The sequence below is a fragment of the Macaca fascicularis genome, chromosome 2 (genome assembly GCF_037993035.2).
Source record: "Macaca fascicularis isolate 582-1 chromosome 2, T2T-MFA8v1.1".
Taxonomy (NCBI): domain Eukaryota; kingdom Metazoa; phylum Chordata; class Mammalia; order Primates; family Cercopithecidae; genus Macaca; species Macaca fascicularis.
The window spans coordinates 31,647,822-31,669,017 of NC_088376.1; the positions used below are offsets into that span (position 1 = coordinate 31,647,822).

General features: G+C 40.0%; 1 long non-coding RNA gene and 2 pseudogenes across 7 annotated transcripts in view; 2 read left to right on the plus strand and 1 right to left on the minus strand.

The window, feature by feature from the left end:
- The window catches only part of LOC135969618 (uncharacterized), a 90,225-nt gene that overhangs the window by 54,006 nt on the left and 15,023 nt on the right, over positions 1-21,196 (minus strand). The window contains exon 3 of one of the 7 annotated variants that reach the window (XR_012430655.1): positions 13,852-14,083. The exons of 5 other annotated variants lie outside the window; for them this stretch is intronic. This is a non-coding gene — a long non-coding RNA (uncharacterized lncRNA). Of the gene's footprint in view, positions 1-13,851; positions 14,084-17,755; positions 19,461-21,196 lie in introns of those variants that run through there. One more of the 7 variants, XR_012430654.1, reaches the window with a different exon arrangement.
- Positions 15,351-16,253, plus strand: LOC135969552 (chromodomain Y-like protein; annotated as a pseudogene).
- LOC135969553 (chromodomain Y-like protein pseudogene) lies at positions 16,384-17,687 on the plus strand (annotated as a pseudogene).

The window sequence follows — 21,196 nt, forward strand, 5'->3', positions numbered from 1 at the left end:
GAACTTTTTTTCATATGTTTGTTGGCCACATAAATGTCTTCTTTAGAGAAGTGTCTGTTCATATCCTTTGCCCACTTTTTGATGGGGTTGTTTGTTTTTTTCTTGTAAATTTTTTTAAGTTCCTTGTGGATTCTGGATACTTGACCTTTGTCAGATGGATAGACTGCAAAACTTTTCTCCCATTCTGTAGGTTGCCTGTTCACTCTGATGATAGTTTCTTTTGCTAAGCAGAAGCTCTTTAGCTTAATTAGATCTCATTTATCAATTTGGCTTTTGTTGCAGTTGCTTTTGGCGTTTTAGTCATGAAGTCTATGCCTTTGAAGTCTGTGTACCAAATGGTATTGCCTAGGTTTTCTTCTAGGGTGTTTATACGTATGTTTATTGCAGCACTATTTACAATAGCAAAGACTTGGAACCAACTCAAATGCCCATCAATGATAGACTGCATAAAGAAAATGTGGTACATACACACCATGGAATACTATGCAACCATAAAAAAGAATGAGTTCATGACCTTTGCAGGGACACGGATGAAGCTGAAAACCATTATCCTCCGCAAACTAACACAGGAACAGACAAGCAAACACTGCATGTTCTCATTCATAAGTGGGAGTTGAACAATGAGAAAACATGGACACAGGGAGGGGAACATCTCACACTGGGGCCTGTCGGGGTCGGGGCAAGGGGAGGGAGAGCATTAGGACAAATACCTAATGCATGTAAGGCTTAAAACCTAGATGATGGGCACGTGTATACCTATGTAACAAACCTGACTTAAAGTAAAATAAAATTTAAAAAGACACTTGCATGCATATGTTCATTGCAGCACTCTTCACAACAGCAAAAACATGAAATCAACCTAAATGCCCATGAATGATAGACTGGATAAAGAAAATGTGGTACATATACACCATGGAATACTATGCAGCCATAAAAAAGAACAAGATCATGTTCTTTGCAGGAACATGGATGGAGTTGGAGGCCATTATCCTTAGCAAACTAACACAGGAATAGAAAACCAAATACCACATGTTCTTACTTATAAATGGGAACTAAATAATGAAAACACATGGACACAAAAAAGGGAACAACACACACTGGGGCAGACTGGAGGGTAGAGGGTGGGAGGAGGGAGAGGATCAGGAAAAATAACTAATGAGTACTAGGCTTAATACCTGGGTAATGAAATAATCTGTACAACAAACCCCCATGACACAAGTTTACCTATGTAACAAACTGGCACGTGTACCTCTAAACTTAAAACAAAAGTTAAAAACAAAAACAGAAGATAAATGTCTGCATAGGTATCAGATATTATAGTTATTTTGATAGCAGTGCAATTACATTTCATGAATAAAAGAATGCCTAAGAGGGTCAAATAACTTACTTAACAAGGCAAGTAAAGTATGATTCATGTGAATATATAAATATTTATAAAGAATTGCTACATCTTGTGCAACCTCTGCCTGGGGATGAATTTTGTTGATTTGTACTTTTGATCTTCCAGTTAAAATTTCTGCTCATTCTGATTTCTAAAATCTGCTTGAAGATAACACATTGGTTATCCACAAACTCAGATCTTACATTTCTGTATAATTGTGCATCACAGAACCAGATTAGAGTTCCAGTTACATCTGTCAATTCAATGACCATTAAGCCACCTTCTTTGCATTTTCAGATAAAGATGATTAATTTGAACAGGGAATCCATTTCTTAAAGGCAAATATTCTACCTTTTTGGTTATAGAAAGAAATTCTAAAACCGTGATTTTTTTTCAGAATTATTTTTTTCAAGGGTATGAAACATTAAGACTACTTAATGCTTAACATTTGTTATTTTAATAAGAAGAGCTCTAATTAAATACAAAGACCGCCCTCCTTCTGCTTTAGGTTGGAACTTTGCATTCCTTTTGCCTGAAAGTAGTGTGTATGCTTACTAGTAGTTAATTATCTGTGTTCATCTCTTTCACTACACTGTCCTCAGAGCCTAGACCAATGTCTAGCACACAGGAGGGCCGCAAAACAAATCTGTGGCCTGTCTGATTAGTCAACCCCATTGGTTCTACCTCATTGGTCACTCCCTGTCCCATCTCCCTGGCAGCATGCTAGTCAGTGTCTTATCAGCTCACATGGACATTGTCACACTCCCCTCCTCACAGACTGCTCACCTCCAGTCTCTGCCTCATGCAAGCCATTCTGCACACTTTTGGTGAACCCACCTGCTAAAATCCCTTGTCCATTACCTTGCAATTCTCAGAACCCTTGACTAGATTCCTGTTGCTCACTGAAAGAAGTTAAGCATGGCAGTTAAAAGTAGGAATTCTGGAATCAGACTGCTGGAAGTCAAATGCTGGCTTCCACATTAATAGTTGGGTGTCACTGGGCAAGTGTTACACAAAATTGGTATCACCAGTATTAGAATCAAGTCCAAATTCCTTAGTCTAGCCAAGGCATTCTACCATCTGACCTTAACAAGTATGTTCAATTTTATCTTTTTCTCTTCTACCCCTTCCCCTACACTGTGAGCCATCTCCTGAGGCTGATAGGTCTATATCCAGCTTTCCTACTTCCAGAGTTTTGGGGCCCACTAGAATGTCTTGCTACTGCTCTTTGCTTACATTGTTTATATCATTTTCATCCTTCAAGGAACACCTCAAGTCTCCCTGCTTCCACAAAGCCTTGCCTGATGGGATCAGGCCCCACTCGTCTCACCTACAGCTCTTAGGAATCCCATCCCATATTTTTCAGTTAAGTAAATAAGTACTTCCCAAGGCAACTCTTATTTTTTCACACATACATTATTTTTAAACCTTAAACACACGGTTCAACTTAGTTCATAACACACTATCATTGTGGGTTTATGGAAGAACCCTTATTCTATTTTCTTGTATTGTGTTATTTATTTTATTTAAAAATGTCTTCCTTTTATTCCCCATTTCTCGATCCTAGTATTCGTTCAGTATCATACTCTTTATTTCATCTTCCTTGTTACTTTTTCCCCTCAACTTTATGTTTTTAAGACCTACCCATTTTGATAGCTGGATACATGACTCTAGTTTGTTCCTTGAAACAGCTGAACAGCATTTCATTCTTTTTGCTTGGACTGCATTTTATTTCTTCATTCTCTCATTGAAGGGCATGAAGCTTGTTTCCAGTATTTTTTATGTAACATGCTGGGATGAAAATCTTTGCTTAGCACTCAAGCTTTGCTTGTGTGCCTGTTCATTCTTTTATTCAAAATATATTTATCTGGTGCCAGTCTGTGCTAAATACAAGTAGGTACTGGGAGTACAGCATGATTGGGAGTAGACAAAATCCCTTCCCTTATTTTAGTATGGAAAAAAAATAAATAGACAATAAACACACAATGCTAGGTTATATAAGTGCAAGGAAGAAAATAAATCAAGATAAGAGGGCAGAGAGCAATGGAGGATGCTGTTTCAAATACAGTGGTCAGGAAAAGTCTCTCTGAGAACGTGGTAACATTTGAATAGGGACGTGAATGAAGTTAGAGAGCGGGCCACACTAATATCTGGAAAAGGAGCATTCCAGGCAGAGGGAATGGCAAGTGCAAGACTTGTTCCAGAACTAGCAGTGGGTGAGGCTAAAGCAGACTGAGTGAGGGGAGGCTGGAGGGGAGCACGGGAGATATGAGACCACAGGAATAGGCTGGAGCCAAATCAGATAGGGTCCCCAGGCCTTGTAAAGACTGACGCTTCCATTCTGAGTGAAGTAGGAAGGATTTCAAGGAAAAGAATGACAAGACCTGACTTTTTGAAATGATCCCTCTGGAAGCTGAGTGGAGAATAGATGACAGGAGAGTAAGGATGAGAGGGAGAATCCAGTTGGGAGACCACTGCAATTGTCCTGAGCAGAGATGGTGGTGCTTAGACTGAGTGGTGGTGGTGGAGGTGGGAGAAGGGTAGGAATACTGCCACAAATTTGGAAAGTAGAGCCAATGAGATTTGTTAATAGACTGGATATGGGGAATGGGAGGAAGAGAAGCATCAGGGGTGACCCCAAGAGTTCTGACTTGAGCAGCTGGGAAGATAAAGTTGTACCATTTATTAAGAAGAAGACAACAGGTAGAACAGGTTTCAGGGGGAAACCAATGGTTTGGTTTTAACATTTGAAGTTTGAAATGCTTATCAGACATCCAAGTGGAGCTGTCAAGAGGTTAGTTCTGGAATTTGAGATTAAGGTCTGTGCTGGAAATAAAACTAGAGAGTTGTCCTGGTACGTATGATATTAAAGCCAAGCTTACGCAGGGAGTGAGTGTAGACTGAGAATAGAACAAGTAAGGGACTGAGCCCTGGAGCAAGGCAACACATGGAGTCTGGAAAGGGGATGAGGAGCCAGCAAAGGAAACTGAGAAGTAGACGCCATGAGACAGAAGACTCAAGCAAGAGAGAAGCATCCCTGGGGCAGTGAAGAAAGGGCTTCAAGACAGAGGAATCCATCTATTATGTCCACTGGTATTGATGGGCCCAATAAGGGGAAGACTGAGAATTATAGACAATTCTTTGGAGACATTTTGCTGTAAAGAGAAGCATAAATATGAAGCAAAACATAAAGGGGAATGTATAAAAGAGGGACGTTTTCTTTCCTTTTTTCTTCCACTTTCCTCCTCTCTCTTCTCTGCTTTCCCTTCCTGCCCCTGTCCCTCATTCTCCTCCTCCTGCTATGTAGGGACTGCTGCAGGATACTGGTGTGAATGACCCAACAGGTGGGAGAAATTGATGATCAGGAGACAGTAGTGATGGTCTAGAGACATGGTTCACGAGGAGATGAGAAAGATGGAAAGAGTTAGTGTCAGGAAGGGAGGAAGGCAGAGGATACAGGCATACTTACTGGTAGATTGGTAGATTTGGTGATGGGAATGTGGGGAAATATTTTTCTGTTTGCTTCCATATTCTCAATTCAATAAGAAGTGAGGTCATCAGCTGAATGTGAGGAAGAAAGAGAAGATATGAGAAGAAAGAAGTTGAGAAGGAGAGTGATGGACTTGAGAAATATGGTAAGATCCAGGAACCCTGAAGATCAGTTTGATTCGTAGGCCAGGTAGGGTGGGAGTGTGGGAGTTTGTGTGGGGCCTACACATAGAAGAGGATTTGTGAGATCATAGGGTGTGCATCTAGGCAAACCCACTAAACATTGCTAATTGCTCTCCAGAATGACCTCACTAGTGATTTATGGGGGTTCTGCCTCTCTCAATTCTCATAGGCACTTTAGGAAATCGAGGCTTTTTATTTTTTCCATATTTTCATGTAAATTTGTACTTCCCTATATGCTTTCCATTTCTCTGATTTTTTTTTTTTTTTTTTTTTTTTTTTGACGGAGTCTCACTCTGTCACCCAGGCTGGAGTGCAGTGGCACGATCTCGGCTCACTGCAACCTCCGTCTCCGGGGTTCAAGCGATTCTCCTGCCTCAGCCTCATGAGTAGCTGGTACTACAGGCACGTGCCACCATGCTCAGCTAATTTTTTTGTATTTTTATTGGAGATGGGGTTTCACCGCATTAGCCAGGATGGTCTCGATCTCCTGACCTCGTGATCCCCCCGCCTTGGCCTCCCAAAGTGCTGGGATTACAGGCGTGAGCCACTGTGCCTGGCCCATTTCTCTGCTTATTAAGTTGAGTATCTCTTCCTATGCTTGCCATCCTTTCCACTTTCCCCTTCTGTGAAATGCTTATGCATATCTGTCCTAATTTGTGTTACCTGGAAAGCAGGTCTCAGTCACAGACTTGGATGCAGGTCATTTATTCAGAAGTACAAGCAAGGGAGTAAAGACAGCAAGAAGGAGAAAATCCACTAAAGGGTAAGTTATGGGCAGATAATTGCTGTGGGCAACCGGGGCTCAGTCCTGCTGAGGACCCTCTGAGGACCTGTGTTGAACACGCCTCAGAACTGTCCTACCAGGATATGGGGAAGCTAGGCTGTTTATATGCTACTCACTGGTCCCCTTTGGTTGAGAGCTGCCCCTGGCGAGATTCAGCCACTAGCTTGTCCAATTTGCACTGAACCTGAATTGAGTAAGTTCCCACAGCACCTGAAAAAACCCTGAGGCTGAGAAAGAGAGAGGCTCCCACACAGGTGGGAAGCAGTGTGCATGCTGGGAACCATTGATCATAACTGCAGGGGAACTCAGAGATGGGCCAGGAATGTGGGCAGGGCATCAGCAGGGTCCCCTACAATATCCTCATCCTTTCCTTATCCACTCGCAGGAGTTTTCTGTGTTCTCTAGTTATTACTTTTTGTCAGTTATTACCACTTTGTCACCTCCAAATCTATCATGCATCTGGTAACTTTGTGGTATCAGAAATCTTTAATTTTGGTGTCATTAACTCCATTGATTGTCTCCCTTGTGGTCTGTACTTTTTAGCACCTTACAAAATTCTTCTCCATTTCAGTGTCACAAAAAACAATTCTACATTTACTTCTAACAGATGTATGGCTTTGCCTTTCATGTTTAGGCTTTTACTCTACCTAAAGTTTATTTTTGTATATAGAAAGAGGTGGGCATCTACTCCAAGTTTTTCCCACATGATTAACCAGCTTTCTAGGGACTATTGATTAATTCATCTTCCCTCTATCAGGCTATGATGCTACATACATATTCCAAGTTCCCATGGACGTATGGATCTGTTTCTAGATTCTACCCATTTGTCATTCATTCAGTTCTTCAACCTATTCCTTATATTGGCAATTGTAATTTTTTTATCTAGTACCTTTGATTGGCTCTCCTTCAAACCACTTATTCTTGTTTCCTATTTGCAATGTTTTATTTGGTATTAAGATTCCTGTTCATATCTGTCAATAGGTCTGCTTCTTCTGCTGTAGGCTGTTCTGTTTGTGGTTATTCTTTCACAGCAACTGTTTTTCTTAAATTGTCCCAAGATTTTGTTTACGGTGGTCTCATTGTTAGTCCTTTGAGACCATCAACCACCTCTGCTCATTAGGCTAACTTGAGGAAGTAGCAAAAGCCCATGGCCAGGTAAGTGTGGGGAATGGATGAGATACCTTTCTATGAAGCTTCATGAGACCACATTTTGCCCTTGGTGCTCCTCTAGATATTTCCCCCTCCCTCCATCCCAAGTGTCACTATCCTCCTGGGTCAGCCACCCTGTTGACCAATGGTGGCAGTCCTCATCCCAGCCAGGCTCTCCCTTTTTCTATTGTCCCTTACTACCCCAGTCCCTACTCCCACCCCAGACTTTTTACTTCCTATCAGGACATCCCAAGATCCTTTATTCATTACTCATGACATGACCTTCAAACTCCTGATCACTCACCAATGGGCACATTTTAATTTGTCATTGTCCTTCTGAAGATGTGGTGCCCAGATCCAAATACAATGCTTTGAGTGTTCATATGAAAACATTTTACCAGGTAAATATCAAGGTTGTAAAGATTCTTTCTGTTTCCTTTGTTTCAGCCAGGAAGTTTTCAGTGAAATATTTTAATTGTAAGTCAATCATAAGGAAATCATAAGATGTGAGAAAAGCATCTTAGCAAGGGAGAATGAGATTGTTAGACTCACATAATGAATTATAATGTGGAAAGAGTTGATAGAGATGGGATGATTAAAAGAACAATATTAAGCAGTCTTAGGTATGTGAATCGTCCTTAGCTACACCTGGGACAAAGAAATTACAAGAAGACTAACGAGACTAAGGAGAAGACACAGTGAAATGTAAATAAAAGAACAAAGGATATGTGCATATGAATGGAGAAAAGGAAAATTCTAGAGTCTGAGAAAGTCAAGAAAGAATCAAATACAGAAATGTGAAGCCCCAGAAAAAAAAAATGGAAACATTCATAAAGTTTCCCCATTCATTTCTGAGTGCAATTTTTAAAATGGAAAAAGAATGGTTATCTTTTTGAGTGAATGAAATTCATCACATAAATTGTTCCTATATTGCTGCCTAAACTTTGCGCTCCAAAAATTGTTTCTAAAAACCATGAAATAGGGACATTTACATGTAAAACTATTTAAATAAATGTCTACAACTAAATCAGAGAGTGTGTTTTTGGAAGATGAAACCAACTGGTTTTGAAATTTAAGAATATTTTTATTCTCAAGAATAGAATGAAAGAGTTTTCATTAAGAAATGAAAAGAATTTTACTGCTAGTCAATTCACACTTATCTCTTTGTCGGATTCAAGTTTCAAAGATGTGGGGGCTTATATGATCGTGGAATAAAGGAAGGAAGGAAAGAATGAAAGAATAGGATGAAACAAGGAAGATGGAAAGGAGAGCGGAAGTCAAGACTACTGATAGCATTGTCAGAATTTAGGCCATTGGGGCCTTGTGAATTTCTTCAGTGGTGTCCCTGTTGAATCATGGTGGTAAGGACAACTTACAACTAAGCACTTGCAGGCTGTTACTCCATCCTTCTTTTATTCCTTTATTTTCTGAAGCTAATAAAAGAGCTGATTAATGTTTGCAACTATGTCAAATTGATGATGATGATGATAGTGACAACATTGGATATCACCCCTTTCTCTGCTCCTCTTTTAATCAGAAGTACCTGAAAAAGTTATCTGATGTGTTCACCTCTTCTCGGTTCACTCCTATACCTACTCCACTTCTTCTCCTTTCCTTTTCCCTTGAAACCACTCCCACCAGGCACTTACCCTGGCCACACCACCAGAACACGGTACCCAGAGATCTCCACTTTGCTAAACTCAACCAGTGACTAGATCTCAACCATAGAACTTTGCTCTGTAAGCAGCATGTGATACAGCTCATCATTCTTTTTAAGAAAAACTTTAGAAATTCTTCTGGCTCCCAGATTCCACACTTGCTGAATGTCCACTTCTTACTTCCCCAGCTGTTCCTCTCAGGGCTCCTCTGCTGGTTCCTTCTCATCCTCCTGACCTCCAAGTGTGCCCCAGGCCTCAGTTCTTAGCCTTCTTTTTTTTCAATATTCACTCCCATTCATAGGTCAGCTTCCTAATTTTCATGACTGTAAATCTTCAATGAGTGTTAAAGATGAAAAAGTTATGCATGCTATATTAGATGAATAATTTCTGCCCAGCAAGATATTCATGTCCTAGACCCCAGAGCCTATAAGTATGTTACTTTCCACAAAAGGGACTTTGGAGATGTGATTAAATTAAGGATCTTGAGAGGGGTTGATTATCTTGGATCATCTGGGTAGGCACAATGTAATCACAGGGCCCTTATAATAGGGAAGCAGGAGGGCCAGAGTCAGCAAAGAAGATATGAAGAGAGGGGCAGACACCAGGGAGACACTTGACGAATTGTCAGTGCTGGTTTTGAAGATAGCCACAAGCTAAGGAATATGAATGGCTTCTAGAAGTCACAAAAAACAAGGAAATAGATTCTCCCCTAGAGCCTCCAGAAGAAAAGCAACTCTGCTGACACCTTGATTTGAGCCCTGGATGACCCATTTCAGATTTTTGACCTCTAGAATTGTACATAATAAATTCGTGTTGTCTTAAGCCACTTTGTATAATATGGTACAGCACCAATAGGAAAAACTTACATATATACTAATAATTTGGTACACAACCAATAGGAAAAACGTATATACATACTAAAGTGTTTTGAAGTGAAGTACACTGATTTCTGCAAATTTCTTTGATATACATAAAAAACATAAGTTTACTAGACAGAGGCATAGATAGATGGTTAGAAGCATGCTAAAGCTATCACAGGAAAATGTTCATGGTAGAATCTAGATGGTGGGTATATGGATACTAATTTAAAATTCTTTCAACTTTTCTGTATACTTGAAATTTTAAAAAATAAAATGTTAGGGAAAGGGTTAAATTATGAATTTTTCTAAAATTTTAGTTATTTGGCTTCCTAAAAAGAAAACATGTATTTTTCTCAGAAAAGTCATGGATTTTCTCTGGATATTTTATACTTCTAACTATCTACATTGTCTGGTCCCCCTGGTGACTAAATGCATATATTTTAGGAAGGGCTAAAACACAGCAAAGGTAATTAATTAGACCCCATGAAGACTGAAGGCTTAACCTTGACATCAGTAGTAACAAGCATAGTCAACGGAGCTACGAAGCCTAAGAAAAAAGTAATAAACCTATGGAATGCTAATATATAGATTTGCAAATGAATTAGCTCTATAATTTATCAAATCTGAACTACACGAGGTACTCTGAAAATTGGTAACTATTCCATACTTCAATGGAAAAACACCAGGGAAAAAAACAAAAAACAAAAAACTTTGATGTAACTTTCATTCTTTCAAGAAGAATATATACCACTCACACCTTTATGAGAAAATTCTTATTTCCCCAGGGAACACTGTTAGGGGCAGTTAAGAAAACAGACAGTTTCTGAGGGCCTTTTTGTTTATTAGGGAGTAAGATTAAAAGAAAATGTCTGGCTGTGATTTCTTGGGCGAGAGGACGTAGGGAGAACTGGCTTCTTTGGAATTTTTTCTGATACAGGCTCAAGGGAATGGGTATGATTTTAATACATGAGCTGCTGTTTTCCATACTAAGTAATGCTTTTTCTTACTCGACATCTCTCTTTATCATCACTGCACAGTGAGGCTGGGCTCAGGCTTGCGGGTTTCTGCCTGAGAAGGCACACTGCAGATAATTTAGAGTCAGATTCTGGGCTTTTTACTTTCTAAGCAGGCCTTTGAAATTCATGAGAGAAAAACAAGGGTTTTAATTTACAAAAGCTGTACTTTCTGGGAAGGAAAACCATTCTGAGTTATAAAATTTTGGCTGGAGAATCAAAAACAAAGCTCTGAAGAAATCAGAGCATACAGTATAAGCCATCACCACTGGCTCTCCACCTGGCTGCATGATAGAACCACCTGGGGATGTTTTCTAAAAATGCCATTGCCTGGGCTGGGTCTGGACCAGCTGAAGGAGATCGCTTGCTGTGGGGGCTCAGTATTGGTATTTTTAAAGTCCCCCATGTAATACCCACATACTAGGTGATTCTCATAGGCACTCAGAGTTGAGAACCACTGCCCAACTCAACAGAATGGAAACTCAATAGATGACCATGCACACTTCCCTGCTCTTTAAAACTAGGTCAGAGGTATTTGAATTATCAGGCTAGAGTCAGATTAGAGCTCCAGGCTTACACATTACTGTGGGCCTCTGGGAAAGGGTCCTGCTCCTTGTCTTTCTGTGATGGAATCTTAGATAGAGTTGGTGGGGGTACCTAAAAGTGAGAAAATTTATGCCTTGTTACTGAACCAAACCTGGGTCCATTGGCCCAGCACAGTAAAGACAAATACCTGCACCAAAGTTTGCAGCAAGAAAAAGGAGGGCATTTACTTGCAGGGTGCCAAGCAAGGAAAATCAGACGCTATTGTGTGCGATCCTACTTCCCCAGTGGCTTATAAGCAAGAGTTTTTAAAGGCAGGGGAACAATTTTGGAAACAGAAATTACAGGTATGAAAAAAAAAAATAGAACCTTGGGACCCTGAACTCACTATACCAAAGGGCAAGTTCAGCTTAGAAGCTGAGTCACAAATACTGTCTTCCTTTGACTCCCAGATAGCTGTAATTTCACAGCCCCACGTCATAGCCTCATTTCCTCTACTTCCTCTTTCCACGTTTGCTTCATCTTATGTAAAACTCACTGAACGTGAGACAATGCATCATTGACTTTTTCCTCTATTCCCTCTTTTCACTGTAAAATGTACTGAGGCTAATTAGAGGCTCACAAGAATGTGACCACCTGCCTTACTGCCTGCCTCCTTTTCTTCTCCTTCCTGCTTGCAGTTCCCCTTTTGTGAACTGAAGTTCACAAAACCCCTTTGGAAAAAACATAGATCACAGGAGCATCTGTGATCTATGCTTTTTCCCAGGCACATTCTCAGCTTTGGCCAAATAAACCTCTAATGGATGGAGACTTGCTTCAGTCACTTTTTGGTTTACATTTTGGTAACCACAAAGGGGCTGTCTGAGTGGAGTTGGCTCTTGGCCTGTAGCAGCGCTCCTACTGGGCCCCCAGTACCAGCTGGAGCTCTTTATTGCTCTGGCCTATTGGATGATTTGCTGAAGTCTGAGAGTTTCTCCCTCCAGAGATCCCTAATCACTCAAAAATTTCCAGTTGAGATCTGAAGTTTATTCTGCTGCAGAACTCCTTTCCTGGGAGTTCTTACTTCTAACAAGGAAGATGACTTTCCCGCTTCCATGATGGCAGAGAGCAGTTTTCAGCCTGGGCCCCATCTCCAGGTAAGGAGCTGGTTTGGGGTGTCATTTGGGGATTTAGTAGCCGAAGGTCAAGGCTTACTGTCGGTTGCCTGTAATTTCTCCTCATGCTCAGAAATCTCAATTTTATGTAAATCGTGTGATTGCTTTTTTCTGTTTTTTGTTTGTTTGTTTCAGTCCATGTTCCATTAGATTTAACCAACTTCTAACCTCCTCTAAAGTTGACTAAAATCCCTGCAGCTGTAGAAAGTCAAATTCCACCTCTCTAAACCCCAGTCACTTAAGAAAAATTAAAATTTGACTATCTGAAATGTTTTGCATAATAAGACTGCCTTTCCAGCCTCTCTCTCTCTCTCATTGTGCTATTAATTTAAAGATTTTAGAGATCTCCTATTCTAAACAATTAATGAAAAGATCAGGTATTTTAAAGGAAGCCTAATAGTTTCATGGCTAGCCTTAAAAATTCTCTTGACTAAATTAAGAGCAAACTCTGGCCGAAAATAGTCCTGGTAGTTAAAATTCCCAACGCAGCTTGGGTTTGCTTCCTGATTAGGGAATAACAATGGCCATTCTACCTTGTGGCCTAATTGTTAAAACCCTCCACAGCATGGGTTTGATTCCTGGTCAGGGAACCAGCCTGTCTTGGTTTAATATTTATGTGGCTTTGGGGGTACCAATGTATTATTGATCTTTTCCCCTTACGTGGACAGCTTTTGATTTCCTGTCTTCTGTCTGTGGTGGGGGACCCAAGGCTCTTGGGTCTTCATGCATGGACAGTAAGCTGTAAAGTTAAGACCCTAGAAAATATGGCCTGAAAGAAATGTGGGTTAAACCCTGTTTATGGTTAGTGAAACTTTCCTTTCTCTTAGTTATTTTTGGGGTGATTCTGGATCTTGTAAAAACTACTTGTCACCTCTTTGGAGATACGTCATGTGTGCATCTGTGGTTATAACTTTGGTTATGGTAATTGAGAGGGTATCTTTGGCAAGGATGTTCAAAAGCCAAAAATATCAGCTATTTGTCCCAGCTGAAATCTTGTAATAAGAGATTTGAAAGGATTTTTTTTTTTTAAATCTGAGTGGAGTTGGCTTACTCCAAAACTCCAAATCTACAATTAGAAGTCAGCTTAATTAAAAGTTGATATCCAAGGTAGATTAAATTTGTGTGTGTATAAATATATGTGTATATATATAACCATTATGCTTTTTCTCTTTTTGGATTCTATTTTTAGGAATTTTTTAGTTGACTGAAACATTAAAAAAAAATATGTGCTTGGTACTTCTGTTCACTTCCTTTCTTTAAAATTGTTCTATTTATTTTTACTCCACCCTATTCCTCCTTCCTCTTTGCCATCTTCAGTCTTTTGGATTGTGTTACCTAATCTCTTTGGCTTTTGGGGGTACCAGAAATTGCTTTGTATTGTGAAAAAAAAGACTTGACCATGGAGTGTATATATTAAATAGCGAATGGGTGGATCACAGAGTGGGCTGATTGGCTTGGGTTGTTCACTGGCCTCTGGGGAATGTCCTTATACAGAGGAACACTGTGGAAGTCCAATGAGTTCACCGTCCAATGTTGGAAATCCAAGAGTTCACCTTGCCCACTGCCTAGACAGAGCCGATTTATCAAAACGGGGGAATCATAATGGATGGAGAAAGAGTAATTCACACACAGCTGGCTATGTGGGAGACCAGAGTTTTATTATTACATTTGGGGATCAGAATTTTTAAAGATAATTTGGCGGGAAGGGGCTTGGGAAGCGGGGGGTGATGATTGGTCAGGCTGGAGATGGAATCATAGGGGGTCGAAATGAGTTTTTCTTGTTGTCTTCTGTTCCTGTTTGGGATGGCAGAACTGGTTGAGCCAGATTACAGGTCTGAGTGGTGTCAGCTGATCCATGGAGTGCAGAGTCTGCAAAATACCTCAAGCACTCACCTTAGGTTTTATAATAGTGATGTTATCCCCAGGAGCAATTTGGGGAGGTTCAGATTCTTGGAACCAGAGGCTGCATGACCCTAAACTGTACTTTCTAGTCTTGTGGGTAATTTGTTAGTCCTGTCTAGGCAGACTGGTCCCCAGGCAAGAAGGGGGTCTTTTCTGGAAAGGACTATTATCAATTTTGTTTCAGAATCAAACCATGAACTGAATTCCTTCCCAAAGTTAGTTCGGCCTATGCCCAGGAATGAATAAGAACAGCTTAAAAGTTAGAAGCAAGATGGAGTTGGCTAGGTCTGATTTCTTTCACTGTCATAATTTCCTCAGTTACAATTTTGCAAAGGCAGTTTCAATTTTCCAATTTATGTATATTTGGATCAGGTTTACATTAATTACAATGTTAACTCTTAGCAACTCTTATTTTTAGTGAAAAACCTAACAGGTAGCATTTTAAATTATGTATCAGATGCAGAGCTCAGGACTAAAAACAGAGCTGCAGATAAGGCATGGCCCTTCCCAGCTGAACCAGGAGGCATAGCTGGGCCAGGGAGAGCTCCACGTTGTCGTTAGGCCTTACTGTAACCATTTTTTTTAGAGCCTATATTTTTTATACAAACTATATAAGGAAAGTAAGATGAGTTTTGATTTAAAAAATTTTAAGAAGGCATAGAAATGTGATTTTTGTTAAAGGGAAAGTAATTTTTCCCAGTTTAGAGGATTTTTATTATTTTTAATTAAAGAAGTAAAAACAGTGTCGGTAAAGCTATATGAATACAGAAAGGTGAAAAAGAATGCAAATTTTTATCCTAAGGTACAATGATAGGACAAAACTGAAGGTTTAAGCAAGTTATAGAAAGTTTATGAAATTGATCTTGTGAAAGGAATTCTGTGTGTGCTTAAATTGGCTAAAATGTAAAAGGGATTATTTAGTTTTCCTATAAATTAAGCATTAATAGCAAAAGCACACCAATGTGAGAGTCTGGGACCCTGTGTCAGAATAATAGGGTTTTGTTTGTTTCTTTCTTTGTTTTGCAGGATTGATCCACTCTATAACAAAAGATTGAAAAAGTTTTTAAAAGATTTATGGAAATCTTACCTTATGGTCTAACTGATTGAGATTAGACGGATTTGTTTATTTATAAGGTTTTGTGAAAAATTACCTTTAAGTCATTGTTCTCCTAAGGTAGGAAATGGTTGTGATTCCTGATCTGAAGAGTTTTATCTTGGGAAGTACTGGTTTGCAATGATCGATGGTTTGGGTACACAGGATTTAGAGAAGGAGTAAACTGGATTATGATGGCCTGCACCAACTAGAACAGGACAGGCTGAAAGAATTGTTTCTTTTTTTTTTTTTTTTTTTTTTTTGAGGTGGAGTCTCGCTCTGTTGCCCAGGCTGGAGTGCAGTGGCGCGATCTCGGCTCACTGCAAGCTCTGCCTCCCGGGTTTAGGCCATTCTCCTACCTCAGCCTCCTGAGTAGCTGGGACTACGGGCGCCCGCCACCACACCCAGCTAGTTTTTTTTTAGTATTTTTTTTAGTAGAGACGGGGTTTCACTGTGTTAGCCAGGATGGTCTCGATCTCCTGACCTCATGATCCGCCTGTCTCGGCCTCCCAAAGTGCTGGGATTACGGGCGTGAGCCACCGCGTCCGGCAAGAATTGTTGACAAAAGGAAAAATAAGAAGAGAAGACAGTATTTGGTTTAATGGAAGGGCTATGACAGTGAGGATCACACTTGGGAACCAGAGTGGCATCTCGTGAAATATGAGGAATATAGACACCACGTCAAAAAGCAGAAAGAGAGCACGCTGACCAGAACAAATGGCACTCTCCAAACAATGCTAGGAAATAAATCTCCAGATCCACCAATAGAAACTTTGATAAGACCTCTCCTAAGTCACTAGAGATTGGCAAACACCACAAGTCTAAAAACAGCCAGTTGTTTGCTGCTACCTGAAGTTCAGGAAAAACACAGCTCCATCTCTCTCTAGCTGGAAGAATATTGACCTAGCAAAGTCACGTGTCAAGATACTTGTGTTTAAGAGCCCCATGAAGAGCAGAACCACAATGGATGGCTTTCAGAACGAGAGGCCCCAGAAACTGGACCCTGTTGAGCAGGGTAAGGATGACATGATAGTGACTGAATAGCCAGTTGGAGCTATAGAATGGTGGCAGGAGAATAATAAGTTGGAGTTTTATTGGACCCCTGTGCATGGAGCAAGTCAGGATGGGAAACAGGCCCTGAATACACCCACTAGTGCCTCAGGTGTCTGGCCCCATGACTACAGCCATGACCACAGCCCTAGCTATTAATGGGAAAGGTACATCTCTGTTTATGGATGCGTTAACAGCCAATGGAACAACCAACATGCAGACATCTGTTATAGGAGTGACACCCGGGAGAAGAAAATTTATTGATGGCAGAAAAGGCCAACCTTTGGCAAGTGATTGCGTTTCAGCATGAGGCAAACAGAAAGTGCCTGCAGATAAAGAGCTATTGTCATCAGAAAGCAGGATGATTTCACTCACCTTGTGATATTCACAGAATCATCAGAGAATAACTCGCTAAATTTCAAGGTAATGAAAGAAGTACAGGCCGGGCACGGTGACTCACGCCTGTAATCCCAGCACTTTGGGAGGCCGAGGCAGGCAGATCACTTGAGGCCAGGAGTTTGAGACCAGCCTGGCCAACACGGTGAAAATCCATCTCTGCTAAAAATGCAAAAAAATTCGCCCACTTGTAATCCCAGCTGCTCAGGAGGCTGAGGCAGGAAAATCATTTGAATCTGGTAGGCAGAGGTTGCAGTGAGCTGAGATGGCACCACTGTATTCCAGCCTGGGAAACAGAGTGACTCTGTCTCAAAAAAAAGAAAAAAGAAAAGAAGAAGAAAAAGAAAGCCAAAGTGCTTGAGCACAGCTGCTGCTGATGACAGAAAGCTTATGCTGCTCAGTGCCATTGGCAGTGTCTTCTGTTGTGCACTTGACTTTATTTATTTTATATAGCGTTCAACAAATGACAGCAAAAGAGAAAGCACTAAAACCGCAGAAGCTATCAGAAACTTCGTGAATACTTTCATACAGTTTCAGAAGTCTATTACTGTAGTAGTCAATGGCCCAACCATTAGGCTAAGAGCATCTATATTGCCTCTTTGCAATATGGTCTGGACTAATGAAAAGGCTTGGTTTCCACCGCTCTCTACTACCTTTGGACAGAATCCAGATGGCTGTTCTACCATTGTTTCCCAAAATAATGGAAGGAGCATTTGCAAATGAGATATTGCTCAGTGGGCAGAAGCTGACCGCACAGGAGGCATGCGGTAAAGGTCTGGTAGCCCAGGTATTTGGGCCCGGGACCTTCACCCGGGAAATTATGATTTGAATTAAGAAGTTTGCTTCATGTAATCCGGTTGTGCCTGAGGAATCTGAAGCCCTTGTGTGCCGCAACATGAAGATGGAGTTGGAGCAGGCCAGTGAGATGGAGTGCAAAGTGCTGAAGAAAATCTGGGGCTTGGCCCAACTGATGGACTCCATGTTAGAGTGCTTGCAGAGGAAAATTGAGTTGTGAGTGTCAAGCTGCCTGCTGATGACGCAGGGATGGGCTGAGCCGAAGAACATCATGGGTTTCCCTAATCCATTCTTGCAGCCTGAAAAAAGTCACCCTTAGTTCACACTTGGAAACAGGACTGGAAATAGTCAAGTTATTTATTATCAAGAAGCTTTTAAGTACTGTAGCTTTAAAATAAGTAACTAGAAAGCTGCTTTGTCCACATAAGTATAAAAGTGTAATGGTGAGCACTAGACTGCTCTTGGAAGCTCTAGTTTTTGTTTTCTTTGGCTAGTACAATATAAAAAAAGGAATTCTGTTTTATTAGTTTTGAATTGCAGAAAAGTCTAGAGTAATGTTTGATAATGTTTGTTTTTCTCATGTTTTTCTTCTGGAGTACAGAATCTAAAGGAGTATCAGCCAGCCTCACTAATACAGAGATACAGAATGTCTGAGGTATTGCCTTTGTCTCCAAGAAGGTACAAATACTTCAGAGATGGGAAATTCTACATCAAAAGTGAGATTTATCTTGTAAGATAAATCTTTCTGATTAAAAATCCACTGATGAGCATACCCCTAAACCAAACATATGCTTAGGATTCATGCGAGATACCAATTGGTTTCCTCTTCTTTTTAAAACATATCCAGCTCTTACCCAGTTAGCATGAAGAAACCACTGTCTCTCTAAAAGAAAGCTTCTTTTGTAGTATTAGTGAATCACTGAATAGCTTAATAATGAATATCTAAGTTACGCTAGTCTTACCAAGCTTTAAACAGTTTTTCTGACCCTTTAAAAAACAAAACAAAACAAAACAAAGCTACCAAAGTGCCTTTTATTACTGGGTCAGAAATATTACCTTATACACAGTTTTCATTTTCTATTTGCAGATAGGACTAATATATTACTTCAAAATAAAGTATTTTTATGTTTATAAAATGTAATTTTTAGGTTCACTTAGAATATATTTAATTTAATAAGTTAAAGTTCTTTTAACATAGTATTAGTTGCAGAAACTCCTTTCAAAACAAAAAAAGAACTACCTTATTTTCAACTTTTAATGTTCTTGGCCTCTGCTTTTATGTCTATACAATATACTATTACAATATGGTGTCCGAGAGCGCCCTGTGTGGATAGACATGTGAATTCCTTCCAGGAGTGAGTACTCATTCCACACTACAAATGCTTACTGTATTAGTCTGTTCTCACACTGCTAATAAAGACATAACTGAGACTGGGTAATTTATAAAGGAAAGAAGTTTAATGAACTCACAGTTCCACATGGCTGTGGAGGCCTAACAATCATGGCAGACCGCAAAGGGGAAGCAAAGGCATGTCCTACATGGCAGCAAGCAACAGTGCTTGTGCACTGTTCTATAAAAATTTTATAAAAATTCTACTCCTATTTGTAAAACCATCAGATCTCATGAGACTTATTCACTACCACGAAATCAGTATGGGGAGAACTGCCTCCAAGATTCAGTTATCTCCATCTGGCCCCACCCTTGACACATAGGGATTATGACAATTCAAGGTGAGATTTGGATGGGTACATAGCCAAACCATATCACTTATTATTAGTTAGGCTTCTGAGTTTGCAATCATATTGAATGTATGAAGAGTGAAAATAATCAAAACCTTATTTCTGTGCGATATTGAAGTTTATACTCAGAACTGACCACCACCCCAGCCATGCAAAGTGCTGTACAGTGTGTAAATCAACCTTTATCTTGGATTGATTGGTATAGTAATTCTGCATCTGTGGGGCCTACCTTTTCATTCAGTAGTTTGGACTATATATAAACTGTATAATCTGTAAAATTTTTATAGAATAAATATTCAGTTGTGAAAACTGGTTAAATCAAACTAACATTTCTTACACACACACACACACACACACACACACACACACATACAATTAGCTGTTAATAATACACTAAATACAAAGGTAAAATTTGGTTTTCTCTTTTGAACAAGATTTTCGTGTGACATTAAGAGAGAATAAAATATTTTTGTTTACCTTCTAATCCAAAAATAAAATTCTAAGCCCCCAGCTGACTAAATGGACTGCTCTCTTGGCCAAGGTGGTCCCAAAAAAACCTGAAAAACTAGTTCAGGTGTGATGGGAAGGGAATGCTGCATAGGCCTCCTTATACCCTCCTCTCTTTGGAATTTAGGCACAACTGACCAGCATTAACATTAAACTGGAGATCACAAGACTGACCAAACAAACTCTTTGGATACCAAATTCCAACCTGACTCTGGTATGGCATCACATGAAGGACAGTAAGCCCTGAAGGAAATCAAAGTGTTTTACCCCAAAATGTATTTTTTTACATATTTTAAAATGACTCTGCAAAGCTGTCTCTTGTGAGAGAAATTTGCAATCTGTAGAGAATCTCCTTCCCTTGCTAGATCTTCTTCTGGAGAGTCTGACACCTTGTAAGGCCCAATAGGAGAAATTTGCTATCTATTCTCTATGAAACCTCCTATCCAGAAGCTTCAGCTACATGACAAGAACCTTGGCTTCCACAATGCCCCTTGTCTCAACTCAAGCATTTCTTTATGCTAACTTCAAACTCTTCAGGCAAAGCTTAAGTCTTTCAATCAATTGCCAATCAGAAAACCTTTGGATCCACCTTTGACCTGAAAGCCCCTACTTCAAGATGTCCTACCTTTCTGGGCCAAACCAATGTATACCTTCCATGTATTGATTTAATGCTTTTACCTGTAACTTCTGCCTCCCTAAAATGTATCTTATATAAAATGTAGATTTACTGGGCATGAGACAATGCATAATTGACTTTTCCACTACTCCCTATTTTCGTATGTAAAATGTAGATTTACTGAGGCTACTTAGAGCCTCACAAGAATGTAATGATGTGCCTCACTGCCTCCCTCCCTCCTGTTTGCTCTTTCCCCTTTAAATACTGAAGTTCACGACACCCTTGGCAAATGCATAGATCACAAATGCTCCTATGATTTGTGGTTTTCCCAGGCATGTCCTGCACTTTGGCTAAATAAACCTCTAATCAATTGAGACACCTACCTCAGTCACCTTTCGGTTTACACAGGCAAAACTGTAAATCGATACTTGGAGGTTACATTGGTTTGGCCCCAAAAGGCAGGATATCTTGATGTAGTGGGTTTACAGGTCATAGGTAGATTCAGAGATTCTTTGATTTGCAATTGGTTAAGGAAGCAAGGCTTTGTCTAAAAACTTAGGGTTAACAGAAAAAAAATGTTAAGGTGTGGCCTGTGGATGTGAATTTCTCTAGGCCCCTCAGGAAGAAATTTAGAACAAAGAATGGTGGACAGAGTTCAGTCTTCAGCTCCCCCTTATCTGTGGTCTACCTGGCAGCAGTTGGCATTTCCTGTCTGATAGGAGTCTGAAAAACAACCCAGAGATATATGTGAAGATGGCATCTTTAGTTTCTACAGGGAAACAAACATCTTGTGGCTCTAATTTTCTTGGGTGACTACTGTTTTAAGCTATTGTTACCTTCTTGCTTATCAGGTTACTCATTTACATCTCAAGGTTAACTAGGT